This window comes from Aulonocara stuartgranti (genome assembly GCF_965226115.1).
Source record: "Aulonocara stuartgranti genome assembly, chromosome: 23".
Lineage (NCBI taxonomy): Eukaryota > Metazoa > Chordata > Actinopteri > Cichliformes > Cichlidae > Aulonocara > Aulonocara stuartgranti.
Genome location: NC_138958.1, coordinates 49,905,791 through 49,920,733, shown reverse-complemented (window position 1 = coordinate 49,920,733; position 14,943 = coordinate 49,905,791). Strand labels below are relative to the sequence as shown.

The window sequence follows — 14,943 nt, the reverse complement described above, 5'->3', positions numbered from 1 at the left end:
AGGGCTATCACGGACTACAAAAGAAGAACACCATCACCCTCAGCCGACAGTTCTACTCTGGCTGAGGATCTAAATCTCTTTTATGCCCGTTTTGACAGGGAGAACACCGACCCTGTCCTGTCCCCTCTCCCCTCAACCGACCCTGCTCCGGTCCTGAGCACTCATGAGCTGAGGCGTGTGTTCCAGAGCATTAACACCAGGAAGGCTGCCGGGCCGGATGGAGTGCTGGGCCGGGTGCTAAAAGACTGTGCTGCGGACCTGGCGGACGTCTTCACCTCTATATATAACACCTCGTTGTCCTGTTCACTGGTACCATCCTGTTTCAAAGCAGCAACCATCGTTCCCATCCCAAAACAGTCAAATGTCACATGTCTGAACGATTTCAGACCTGTGGCACTCACCCCCATTCCCGCCAAATGCCTGGAGAGACTGGTCATTAAACACATCAGAGCTGCTTTTCCACCATCCCTGGACTCGCACCAGTTTGCATACAGGGAGAACCGGTCAACCGAGGATGCGATCGCCACAGTGCTGCACACATTACTGAAGCACTTGGAACACAGGAACACCTATGCACGGCTCCTCTTTGTAGACTACAGCTCGGCTTTTAATACCATCCGGCCATACAAACTCCGTCCCAAACTCCACCAACTGGGACTTAACTCCTCTCTGTGCAACTGGATTGTGGACTTCCTCACTAACCGTAGACAGAGTGTCAGAGTGGGTAAGAACACCTCTTCCACCCTTGTGGTCAACACCGGTGCCCCTCAGGGGTGTGTTCTGAGCCCTCTGCTATACACTCTCTTCACCCATGACTGTATTTCCTCCTGCGCGTCCAATCTCATTGTTAAGTTTGCAGATGACACTACAGTGCTCGGACTTATATCCAACAATGATGAGACAAACTATAGGACAGAGGTGCAACAACTAGAGTCATGGTGCCACGACAATAACTTGGTCTTAAACACCAAAAAGACCAAGGAGATCATTGTAGATTTCCGGAAGAGGGGTCATAACAACCATCTGCCTCTCTTCATTGGCAGTGAGGCGGTGGAGAGGGTGAGCAGTTTTAAATTCTTGGGGGTAACTGTGACCGAGGACCTGTCCTGGGGCAACCATATCACCTCAGTTGTACGGAAGGCCCAACAGCGCCTCTACTACCTGAGGAGACTGCGGAGCGCACACATTCCCAGATCTCTGATGTTGAACTTCTACAACTGTGCCATCAGCAGCGTTCTGACGTATGGATTTCTAGTGTGGTTCCCCAGCTGCACCAAGGCCGATCAGCAAGCACTCCAGCGGGTGGTGAAAGAAGCTGGCAGAATTATTGGAACAAGTCTGCCAGAGATCAGTAATATCTTCCCCACTCGCTGTCTGAGGAGGGTGCACAGTATCCTGCGGGACCAACATCACCCTGCGCGCCACCTTTTCCATCTGCTGCCCTCAGGGAGAAGGTACAGGCCAGAACATCCAGACTGGCCAACAGCCTGTATCCACAGGCTGTGAGGCTCCTGAACTCTCTGCCCCCCTCTCACGGACAATAACCATATCCAACTTCTTAATAGCAATGAACTGGTCTGCATTGGTGCATCATATCTTTATTCTCTTCCCCCTCCTGCCCCCCCCCCCCCCCTCTTTCTTAAATAGATAACTATCATATCTGATATCATATCTCACAGTACAATAATATTGAATGGGTTGCATTGTTGTATTTTGTCATGTTTCTCAGGTCTTTGTCTGAATTTCTACGAACATTATTGCTAAGGATTGTCTTATTGCATTGGAGTCACACTGGGTTAAATATGTACACTTGGGTTTTAAGGGGTATTTATTATTTTCTTCTTTTTTTGGGGGTTGTATGGAAGCCCCAAACGCAATTTCATTGTTCTTGACAATGACAATAAATAAATAAATAAATACTAATAGGGTGATATGGTACTACAAGGTCATTAAGATAAGATGGGGCCTGATTATTTAAGACCTTGTATGTGAGGAGCAGGATTTTGAATTCTGGATTTAACAGGAAGCCAATGAAGGGAAGCCGATACAGGAGAAATCTGCTCTCTCTTTCTAGTCCCTGTCAGGACTCTTGCTGCAGCATTTTGGATTAACTGAAGGCTTTTCAGGGAATTTTTTGGACTTCCTGATAATAATGAATTGGAAGTAATAAATGCATGAACTAGTTTTTCAGAGTCTCTCTGAGACAGGATATTTCTAACTTTAGTTGCACAAATGGAAGAAAGCAGTCTTAAATGTTTGTTTAATATGTGCGTTGAAGGACATGTCCTGGTCAAAAATGACTCCAAGGTTCCTCACAGCGTTACTGGAGGCCAAGGTAATGCCATCCAGAGTAAGAATCTGGTTAGATACCATATTTCTAAGCTTTTCAGGGCCGAGTACAATAACCTCAGTTTGATCTGTATTAAGAAGCAGAAAGTTAGCGGCCATCCAGGTCTTTATGTCTTTAAGACGTTCCTGCAGTTTAATCGGTGTGTGTTATCTGACTTCATGGACAGATGGAGCTGGGTGTCATCAGCATAGCAGTGTAAATGTATGCTATGTCTTCTAATGATGCTGCCTAAGGGAAGCTTGGTAACTGGAGCGTTGCCAGCAGAAGGCTGAAGTGGAATCTCCAAGAAAGCTGCAGAAGAAAAAACATGAGCTGAAATGGTGGATTTTAGTCATATAAGGAGAACTGTGGCTTTCCTCCAACTTTTGACCAATCACCTTAGTGTCCTGTTTATAAACCATAATAAAAAGCATTTACTGTCTGGGCATTTTTTTGTTTGGGTCTCCAAACAGCAGAAAGAAATGGCAGCCATTTTTTTTAACTTTACCTTCAACTGGTAAATAGATTTAAGAAATAGCACTTTGATCATATTTGTGACGTGTCCCAAACTGTTGTTGTCGCCTCATTTATGTTGATAAAACAGCTCTAAAACCAATCTGACAATATAAATCTGTAAAATGGGCAGAAAACCTGCTGCTGGTCCCATTTTAATCAAACCAACCCAAAGAGCAGATATTCATGTGTACACAGGAGGTTATTTGTGCAGATGCATAAAACACATAAACTGTTGGCTTTCTGCAGTCTCTCACTCCTGAAAGTGTTGGCAAGTGTTTTGGATTTATTATTTATATGGATTTTAATGGCACCTGTGTAATGTTAACTAATGTTTTTATTGTTTATGTATTTTTTGTTTAGTCATTCCCTGACTTACCTGTGGGTTCTGGGATGGTTTTATTTAAATTCTCCAACAGATCATTCCTATTTATCCTCCCCAAAAGATTTTTAGTGACTTCAAAAGTGTTGATAGAGTAGGTATCAAACATCAGATCCACTATGTCCGTCCTCTCTGCATTCTCCAGTTCACTCTCTGGGATTGCTGGTAAACCTTCTACAGACCCATTCTTCAGATGCCACTTAAATTCTTCAAAGTCATCACGTCCCAAATCCTTCAAAGTCCCCAGAAGGATTTCTTTAGGTGTCGTCATCTTTTACCCTGTAAGGATCCGATAAACAAAGACTGTAACAACAGCTGGAGAGGTAATTGTCTGATTTATCATAATTTAACTTGATTCTAACAGCAGTTCATCACTACCACCAATAAATTTCTTAGGCTCAGAATGCAACAAAATTGCACATGAAGAAGCACATAGAGAAGTATCCAAGTAACACTTTGCTACAATATAAAACAAACTATTATAAATAAAGAAAATATATAAACTAAATATATACACTACCCGTCAAACGTTTTAGAACAGCCCAATTTTTCCAGTGTTTTCGTCACGGTTTGCGAGCCGTGTGTAAATTATCAAAGGACCCTTTATGCAGGCAGCTCAGATGCAAGTGAGTTTATTCATCACATGGTGATACAAACAGAAATGGCGAAGGTGAGCATGGAAACTAAGCAAAAACCTAAAAACTAATAGTACACGAAGGGAAGACGAAAACACAGAACACAAGGGGTGGGAGCAAAGCACCACAACACATCACTATATAGACAGTTACACAGAGGGAGACACAGAAGGCAACAACACAGGGCGGAACAAATGGACAGAGAAGACTAAACACAGAACAGAGTGCACAGAGAAACAAGGGGGGCAGGGAATCAAAACCTAGGAAGCATAGAATAACTCACAAACTAAACTGGCATAACACAAAAATCACAAAGAACTGAAACCACTAGATCAGGAGACCCAGGACCCTGACAGATACGCAGACAAACCAGCAACTAACAGAGGCAAACACAAGGCTTAAATACACAGAGGGATAACGAGGGAATGAGACACAGAAGGAAGACACAGCTGGGAGTGATTGACAAGACGAGACAGAGGAAATGCAAACTAAACACACTGACATGAGACACGGACCTTCACAACAAAGCAGGAAATACAAAGACTGAACTTAGAGGTACAATAAAACACAGAACCAAAACGTAAGAATAAACAAAGATACATCATGAAATCAAAGATTAACAATACAAAACAGAAAACACTGAGTCACAGACCCAGGATCGTGACAGTTTTATTGAAAATATCCTTTTTATTTCTCATTGCACTCTGAAATGAAAGCATAGTACAAATAAGCAGTTGGAGTTAAAAATAAATCATGAAACACATTTATAGACCAAAGTTTATTCTAAACGTTTGACTGAACACACCCGTGGCTTCTGTCTACAATAGAAATCAAATATTCTCCCATATCTGTAGCAGATGTTCCCGTAAACGTGGACCTTGTAATAATAATAATAATAATAACTTTATTTATAAAGCGCTTTCAAACAAAGTGCTGTACAACTAAAGAGATAAATTAAATAAAAGCGATACATAGCAATACAGGTAAAAGACACAATACAAGTTAAAAACAATAAAAATGTAAAAACTAAAAGCCATAGAATTAAGACATGTAGGATCGGGTGAACAAATGTGTCTTCAACTTGGTTTTAAAAACCTCCACAGAGCAGCCTGCCGAATATCTTGTGGGAGGTTGTTCCACAGAAACGGGGCATGAAAAGAAAAAGCTCTCCAATTGTCTTTTTTCTGGCTCTAAGAACTTTTAGAAGACCAGAGTCCTGAGATCGGAGAGCACGAGATGGAACATAAAGGTGTAAAAGGTCGGAGAGGTATGAAGGTGCCAATCCGTTTAAAGCCTTGTAGGTGAGCAGCAGGACCTTAAAATCTGCTCGAACCTGACAAGGTAGCCAGTGAAGAGATCTCAGAACAGGGGTAATGTGCTCAAATTTCCCAGTTCTTGTTAAAATGCGAGCAGCTGCATTTTGCACCAACGCCAGAATCTCAGGTTAAACCTCACAAAACTTTAACAACCACCAAACAGCTGAAACAGTAAATGAGAGCAGGAACACGGATTCTGCACAAAGACGTAAACACAAAGCTCAGAGCCGCCGACACATCAGAATCAGTGAGATGTCGCCTTTCTCACCCGATGGCACGGACACGGTCGGGGCTGAAAGCCGACAGCTCGCTGATTCTGATGTTTCGGCAGCTCCGAGCTTTGTGTTTACGTCCTTTTTACGCTGATTCTAAAGCTGTTAGTTTTATCTCTCTCCAAACAATATTGACTGAACCAGCAGCAAAAGAAGATCCAAACTACGCTTCACATAAACATCGTCATGAACTCACTCTGACTTTTGCTGTTTTGCTTCCACCAGGATAAAATCACACGTCATGCACAGCTCTCTCTCTCTCTCTCTCTCACACACAGTTTCCTGTCTAAAAATCTGTTTTCTGCATTATTCGCTTGCTTGTTACGCACAAGTCTACCGTTGTTTACAGCGCTGTCGGCCGCTGTTTTTTTCCTTTTACTTACTTCCGAAAAGAAAACCTAATTTCTGCCGTTCAACAGGCTTCTGAACAAATTTAAACTTTTTAAAATTATGCAAATTGCAAAACACTGTGTCTGTCATAAAACCGCTGTAACTTCAGAGGTAATGTTCATATGTCGATTAATGGTTTTCTTTCGTTTTTGATCTACTGTAGAATATTTTTATAAAACCACCTTCATGTTTTTCTGTTTTATCTTCAGCTACTTTGACACAAAGGCCTCTGCTGTGATGCTCACACCTTTGATAAAGTCTTGCGAGTGTCAGCTTCCTTTTTATAGATACAAAAATATGTAAATGTACTGATCTGAATTATAATATTTCTGACTGTCTGAGGCAAAATTTCCCAGATTCAAATCGAATTGAATCGAATCGTGGATCGAATTGATTCAGGACCTTGTGAATCGGAATCAAATCGATTCTAGAATTCAGTGACGATACCCTGCCCTATTTGCGACCATGTCAACATCCAGTCCAGGCTTTTTCAAGATTGGTACTACCACAGCTGATTTAAAACATTCAGGAAAGACTCAATGAAGTATTTAAAAGAAACAGGTTGTAGGGTCCTAATGCTGACCACAGTTCCTTTATAGCCCAGGCTGGTAGAGGATCCAAAGAACAGGTTGTACATCGAGCTGCTTTTACAACCTTACTTAATCCAGACAGGGAAATAGAGATGGACCAATGCGATATTACGTATCGGTCCATCTCTATTTCTATTAATTTACGTCAGTATCAATACTGATTTTGTATGTATTTTGAAGGATTTGAACCAAAGGCAAAAAATACCATGAGCAAAAAATGGCAGTCATGATTATAAAATAGGGAGTTTTTTTTTTTTTTAACATAGGTTAAACTCTTTAAATAAAACAACAAGTTTATGAGCTTTCTTGTTATTCACAAGTTTCAGCGATTTAGCCCAGAGTCTAAAGTCATTCAGCCATCTGTTTATACATGGTTTAGCTTTAAAGTATCTGCATTTGTGAAGAAAAAATTTTCCCATTAACAAAATCGTCCTAATCAACAGGTCAAAATCTGCATTCTCAGCAAGTATTCCAAACTTTATTACTGTCACTGTCAAATGTGGTAACTGAATTCTCCTGGACTGTAGCCAGCTCCACATGTCAGTCCAGAAGGAGTGCACTGATTCACAGTAGAAAAACAAGTGATCCAGACTTTCAATATCATTTTCACAAAATGTGCAGGCGTTCACATCTAAGTTAAATTTCCGTCTTAAGAATTCATTGGTTGGATAAACCTCATTAATGATTTTAAAGTGAACCTCTTTTACTTTAGGGGAAAGAGGAAGTGAAATATACTTTTTTCTTATCGCCTTAACCTCCATGGTCTCAAATTCTTTAAGGATATAATTTCTTTTAACCAGATTAGGGCAAATGTCGTTGATCAAAATATTCCTGATCACTTTGTTTGTAAACCTGCTGTCACCAAATTCAACTCCAGCTATGCAGAGCTGCCTCAGTCCAGGAGAAATTTTAGAGTGCACAATATCTTCTTTTATCATTGATCTCAAAGAGACTGGGATGGCTTTCACTAGGGATTTATATCTGTTAGCAGTACATCTTACATCAAATTCCTCACAAAACGTCTCATGTTTTAATATGACCCCATTATCATCCGTAAAATGAGCTACAGCCCAAATCCCTTAAGATCTTCCAGTAGAGAAGGACCTGCTGATGGAAAGCTGAGAGTTTAACAGGTAACGAACTGCAATCAAAGTCACAACGTAACAAAAAGTCTATTCCACCCATTTTGCCAAAAATCACACTGGGAATAATGTTCCAAAAGGAATTTTTGTTCCTAATGAAAGATCTTAACCATTTCAGTTTTAGTACACCATTCATAACATCAAAGTCAATGGCATTAGCCCCACCCTCTTCATAATTCTTAATCATATCATTTTTCTTTATATAATGACATTTGTTCCTCCATATGAACCTAAAATTAAGATTATTTATAGATTTAATTAGTTTTGGAGATATGGGCAGAGAAAAGGCTGGATAGATTAGTCTGGACAGACTGTCCATTTTGGTTAGCAAGATTCTCCCAAACAGAGTTATGTCCCTTTGCAGCCACCTGTTTAAAATTGACTTACACTTTTCTATATTGGCACAGATATTCTTATTTTCAGTTGATGTCTTATCCTTGCAAATTACAATGCCCAGATACTTCACCTCTTTTTTTATCTGTATATTATCTATTGCTTGCAGGGGACACTCATGCAGAGCTAGAATTTCTTATTCATTAATATTCAGCTGCAGGCCAGAAGCTTTGGAGAAGTGGTTGATCACCTGCAAGGCTAAAGGAATCTGGTCCTCATTTTTTAAAAACAGGGTGGTATCATCTGCGAGCTGACTGATTATTATCTGTTCACCCATCACAGTTAACCCCTCAATGTGACTGTTTTTAATCAAAATAGATAACTCAGCAACCATGATGAACAGAAGTGGTGAGCTGCTACATCCCTGCCTTATCCCTCTATTAACCTCAAACCTTGAACATGTACCATGTTCTAGCAAATCAAATCAAATCAAATCACTTTTATTGTCACATCACATGTGCAGGCACACTGGCACAGCACATGCGAGTGAAATTCTTGTGGGCGAGCCCCACAAGCAACAGAGATGTGCAAACACAACAACACAAACGAGCAAAATACAAGAATGGCTAATCTGAAACTAATAAATATATGTACAATATATAATAGTGTATGCATTTCTGGATGTGTATACTAAATATTTTCCTACGTGTGTGTGTGTGTGTGTATACACATTTTTACAAATTAAATAGTAAAAAAAATAATAATAAAATATATAAAATATACAGAGTTGAATATGTGCAAAACAGAGCTGTTAATGTCATTATATAGCATCTCTATAACATTGATAAATTCCTGTCCAAAACCAAAAGACTGCAGAGTTTTTAATATGAACGTATGTTCAACTGAGTCAAATGCTTTGTAAAAATCCAAGAACAGGATGTATCCTCTCTCTTGTGTCACGATGAGTTGTGTGGCTGTCAGTGGCTGGACCCACGTGCAGGACTCAGAGAAATAACATTAACTTAAACGACAGCTTTATTTGCTGGTGAGTCACCCTTGGCGATACATAAACAACAACTTAAACTAACTAGACTGGAGATGCTGAAGGTAGACGACAATGAATACACACACAACAAACGTGGAGGACGCAACAACTGGCAGGGAAAAACACAGGGCTTAAATACATACTGAGGTGATTAGGGAATGTGAAACAGGAGGAGAACACAGCTGGGACTCATCAGACATGACAAGACAAGGGGCGGCAAAACTCAACACATTGACATAGTACACAGACTTTCAAAGTAAAACAGGAAACTGAACAGACGTGGACTAAACTAGGGGATACAGTGACAGAACAAGAGACACACTGACAGAGATGACTGTATACTAACAGAAGTAACACAGAACCACGACCTAAGAAGGAGAACACAAGAAATGCCAAGGACCTAGGGAGTTAGGAATACTAGCGACAAAAATCAAACCCAAGAGAATCAAAACACATCATGAAATCAAAGATAACTAATACAAACAGAAAAACACTGAGTCCACAGACTCAGGACCGTGACATCTTGGATTATTTCACTGTACTCAAGGAGGTCCAAAACCAGCCCAATATTGTTATGAATTAGTCTTCCTTTCAAAAAACCTGATTGTGTTTCACTGATAATGTTTGAGATGCCTTTCTTTAGCCTCTCAGCTACAGCTCCAGACAGGATCTTATAGTCAGTGTTTAAGGTGATGGGTCTTAAATTGTCTAAAATTCTTTTATCCTTACCCGATTTAGGGATCAGGGTTATCAGCGCTTGTTTCATGCTCGGCATCAGTTCTTTTTTTCTCTATCGATTCCTTTAATGCATCAAACAATAAAGTTCTTAGGTCCTTCCAGAAGAATTGATAAAAATTAGTAGTGAGTCCATCTGTCCCTGGGGACTTGTTTAATGCCATTTTCATGACCACCAAATCCAGTTCCTCAATTTGGCGGCCGCTACTAAGTTTTAAAATTACTCATACTAATCTTTCTGTGTCACAAAATAAACTTTTAACATATTTTCAGGCGAGAAAGTAGCTGTGTAAACATCAAATATCTGCTCGGTTTATCAAGATACCGCATATTTGCAAAAGTGCTTCGACGTTTTCGGAGACGTCTGCTACCCACCAGCACTATAGCCAGCCAGGAGCTCGAGGGTCACTGAAGCCACCGAGAACGGCACAACTCCCGGCACATCGTTTTCAGATCACCGCGGACTTTCGCTACTCAGGTTAAACGTGATATATAAGTCCAGGGCCGTGCAGAGACGTTTAAAGGGGCGGGTGCTCAAAGTTAAAAAGGGGCACATTGAACCAGGCTGAATAACAACAACACACATTCATCAACAATCTAATATGGGATCGCATCATACTATATCACTGTTGTGAGGTGGCGACAAGGCAAAGCAAACGTAGCCGATGTTTTACCTGATGGGTACAATGTTGCTGTTGAGGGGTTTCTGCTGCTCCTGCTGCTGATAGTGCTGGAGGGCAGGGCTGTGTTGATCTGAGACTGTAGACATTAAAAAAGTCCACAGGAGAGATGGTAGCTGATTAAACAAGTGTCATGAGATAATAACAAAATGCAAAGATTGGTGACAGCGCTTGGAACCATAAGGCAACAAAAAACTGTGAGAAATAATTTAGGCTCTGCCTGTGAATCACTCTTTGCTTCTCTTCTTCCTTCCATCCCATCATTTCATACATCACTCTCCACTTGCTGTCTATCTGAGAACAAGGCACAACTTGCTATTGCAATAAACTATAATCAAATTATCCACACCTAACAACTCTTGCACTTAATCTATAATAAAATGATGAAGAAAAATGTTATAGCACTGCCTTTAGTAGCCTCACACAGCTCCTACTGTTTCCTCCTCATGTCCTTACCAGCCATGTCTGGACAATGTTATATCATGAGTAATATATTTTTTTTTTTAAATCCATCTAAATAAAACACACACATGCACGCACACACAGTGACATTTTAGACCTTCTTCAGAATACTGTATATACTGTGGGCATCCTTACATTATTATTTATTACTAGAGCTACAATAATAAAGCAAAGAGGAGGGGGAAGTAATAAATATGAAATAATGTATTTATGATGATTCCATTTGTTTCACTATCCACTCTGTGCAGGGGCAAAGCTTATTACATTTTTAAACTGTAGAGATACAATAATTTTACTGCTGTAAAATCCAAACTTTGTCTTATTAAAAATATAAATCTAATATAATCTGCTTCTTAATGTATGTTCTTTAAAATACAGCGTGTGTTTTTTAGAATATTATAATAATAATGCATAATTATGTGGACATGCATATTAGATCACTTTTTTAGTGAAATATAATCCCCCCAGAAAGGCAGGAAAAGCCTTACTTTAAAACTAAATATGTTTCTAAATACTTTAAAACTAAATATGTTCCCTAAAACGGTGACAGAGCTACAGACCCATGACAGCCTTACACAGGTAGCCAGCAGCTATGACCAGCACTACATGTGCAGTTAATAAAAGGACAGGTAATGTTTGTCACGCTGTTGCACACACAGCACGCTCGTTTGTTTCAGTTCGTCAAATTACCACAAGACATCTTACCAACGTGTACGTAATAAGCCAATACTCCTGGGTGCTACACACTACAGTGTACGCTGTACACCTACTTACTGGGTTTGTCGCATCAGTCTGTGTCTCTGAGTTAACTTGTGTTTCTCCTACAGCTCCGGACCGCAACAAATGCGCGTGCTCTTTGTGAGCTCGTTCCCGGCTCGTAACCAGCGCGTTCTGCCGTCAAGGGCGATCATTGGTTAAATGTGATCATGTGACTGATGCAAGCCAGATCCTTTTATTTAGCAAAACTGTGATTAATAGTTAAATATTATTGTTGAGGGGCACAGACAGGACTCTGCACGCACACACATATAAAAATAAATAAATAAATTTTTTTTTTAAATTGCCTCAACAAAAGGGCACTTTGGGCACCCATCAGGAAAGGGGCGGGTGCTCAAGCCCCTCCAGCCCCTCCAGCCCCCCCCCCTGCACATGCCTGTATTACACTTTACACTTTTTCAGTGTTTTGTTTGTTCGTGAGTAAATCGGTTTGGCTGAGATTAAAGTTATTAGATTAGATTAGATAAAATAAAACTTTATTAATCCCCCGGGTGGGTTCCTCCTTGGTTTTTACACAGCTGAATAAACATCAAACAGAAAACTGATTAAACAGAAGTATGAGACGGTCGAGAATTTACTCCAGTGTCCTGTTATATTGCAGATAGCAAGGAGCAGAGGACCGAGTTTATTAAACTCCACCGAGACAGCGGTGAGCCTAATCAGAAGGCTAGACCGTCCAATTTCCCCAGCCGTTTACTTCCGGCATATCCGACCTTCTGAGGACCCAGCCCACGTACGCCGCAAAGGCAGGGTCCTCAGGAGGATGCAGCCGATGAATTTGGACACTGTCACTACCCGATCCGTACCGGAAACCCGATCGGTACCCCGCATGCGCGAAAGGTGTCTACTTCCGGTCAAAGCATTTTACGATAGTTACAGGTCAGAGTACCTGTTAAGATGTTAAGAATAACAAGTATCTCTTAAAATGTTTCCGATAATGAAACATTTAATATCCGGTTGTTCAGTCTGACGTCACTAGCCGTGTCTGGGTCTAAACTCCGCTGCAGGTCCATATATCAAACGATCACTATGGCATTACTGAGAGTTGAAAAACTGTCTAAATTCTTTCATCTTTAATAAAAATGATCAGCGTTCTGCTCTACCAGGTGTAACAATTGAGTTTAACATCCAGGCATCCATGAAAACGGAATTTATGACATTTAACGGAGTTAGAAGTTAGCAGGGAGTTAGCTCGCTAGCTTCTATCTAAATACAATATAGCATGTCCTGACTGCGGGGTTTTGGAAACAAATTAAAACGTACAGCTCTGTTATCACTTCCAACATAAATGAAGACAGAAAGCTAAACAGCAGTGACGTTTGTAGGGTTACTGAAGTTTGGCTAGCTGGTATATAATGATGTGCTACGTGACCGCTAGCGACACAGCTATGTTAGCATAATATAAACAAGCTAACTTTTTTTCCACTTGATAAAAGTTACCGTGAGTGTTCTCGGTGGTCAGGAACAAATGTAATCGCATGGCAGGATGCTGTAAACGGACCAAACTTCAGCCAGGAGAACAACTGAGATAATCCATCCACAATACGAGGTTAGTCATTCATATACTGCTGCATGGGCTGGGCTGTAGTTACATCCTAAGGTTTTAAAAACTGAGCTTAAATAAATGATTAGCGGTAATAAAAGCCGAGGGAGGTCAACAGTGATCGCTGACTGTTTTAGGAGCTTTTTGAGATCAAATAGAAGAAAATACATAACATTAAACATGTTAACAACACAAATGCCATATTAAACGCAGACTACTTTAGACCCGGAAGTAGGATTCGTCGCGTCATCACTGAACAACCGGATAATGTAGACAAAAACAAAAAAATAAAAAGATAGTGACAGATCGGGACTCCCGATCCTTACTGCGCATGTGCAAAGTCGGACCGTACAAATCGATTCTACCCGATCCGTACCGCGCATGTGCAGGGGTTTTCTTCTTCTTCTGTTCGTTTAATGGCAGTGTACTCCCCAGTGTACGAGGATACCGCCACCTGCTGGCTGAGAGAATGAACCCTATTGTAAACTGAATTAGCGTCATTACAAACGTGTGTTAAATTTGATTTAGTGATAATCGAGTGTGTTTATGCTTGTCTGTGTGGAGAGGATTGTTGGAAAAGTGATGATAATGTCCGCTATCACTGTCAATTGCCAGTAAACACTTCATCTGGCTGCTGAATCTTCACGTGACATATTATAAAGTCTGTATTATTAACTCTGTCATTAGGCACCATTCTTCTTATTTTACGGCGCTGTTGTTCAATCGGGGGACGCTCTCTGTTGAGGAGAAAAGCAAAAATTTGTTGCGGATACGGATTATCCATTGTTTAAATGTCCCGGTAGTTGAAAAGGAGGCAGAGCTGTTGAGAAATGCTAAGAGCTAACTGGGCGCTAACCGTGTCATTCAAATATATTGAATGTTGCAATGTTGGCAAAGAGAGGAAGTGATGTAAGATTTGCGCATGCGGGGTACCGATCGGGTTTCCGGTACTGATCGGGTAGGGACAGACACGACCAGAGTTTCTGTCGCATTTTAGTTTTTAAAAATGTCGTGATAAGGGCGGGTCTTACTGTGAACCTGCACCCTCATTGGCTAATAACTTGAGATTGACAAGCCGTTATCCAATGAGCGCGCGGCTTCTCCCAACATAAAGTAGTTTCCTTTGAAAAACCAAAGTCTGATTATTTTTGCCTCCACTGACGGAGCCTGTTGTTCCCACCACAGAGACACAGTAATGTCAGAGCGGTGTTAACACTCAGCTGCCTCAGCACAGCTCTCACTCTCCTCCTGCTCTCTCAGCTAAACTCACTTCCTCTCTACTTACAGGAAACCAGCGCTCAGAGGAGCCGAGCGGCCTCACGTTTCACCCACAGACACGAACAGCGTGGAATTATTTTATGTCATAAGAAGAAACATATTCATGTTAACACTCACCTGCCTCAGCTCCACCTTCCTCCTCCTGCTGCTCTGAACCAGTGATGGGTCGTTCGCGAACAAAATGGCTCTTAGAGCCGGATCTTAGACGTGAACGACGTCCCGTGTTTTTTTTTTCTTTCTCTCAGCCCCTCTCTCTCTCTCTCTCTCTCGCACTTTTTTTCTGCTTCACTCTGCACACGAGCTTTGTGCTCTACGCTGGGCAGAGGGAGGAGGGGCGGTAGTTACACTCAGCAGTAGTGATGTGCGATACCACTGATTTTCTTTCCGATCCGATACCAAGTAATATTCAGGGTGGTATCGACGATACTGATCCGATACCGATACTTTGTACAAAAACGTATTTTATTTATTGTATCTCAAATTATAGCATCATAATGATTACAGGACATCAGATTACTTGT

The 14,943-nt window shown here is 40.9% G+C and overlaps 1 protein-coding gene and 2 long non-coding RNA genes across 3 annotated transcripts in view; 1 reads left to right on the top strand and 2 right to left on the bottom strand.

Moving 5' to 3' along the window:
- LOC309701485 (NACHT, LRR and PYD domains-containing protein 12-like) overlaps positions 1-14,943 on the bottom strand; it is a 1,029,495-nt gene that overhangs the window by 673,489 nt on the left and 341,063 nt on the right. The gene's annotated exons all lie outside the window — the stretch shown is intronic.
- LOC309701542 overlaps positions 1-14,943 on the top strand; it is a 211,683-nt gene that overhangs the window by 97,913 nt on the left and 98,827 nt on the right. The gene's annotated exons all lie outside the window — the stretch shown is intronic.
- LOC309701569 lies at positions 3,288-11,771 on the bottom strand. Its single transcript, XR_014275126.1, has 3 exons — positions 11,599-11,771; positions 10,357-10,441; positions 3,288-3,503 (listed from the first exon to the last, which is right to left on the bottom strand). It is a non-coding gene; the product is annotated as an uncharacterized lncRNA (long non-coding RNA).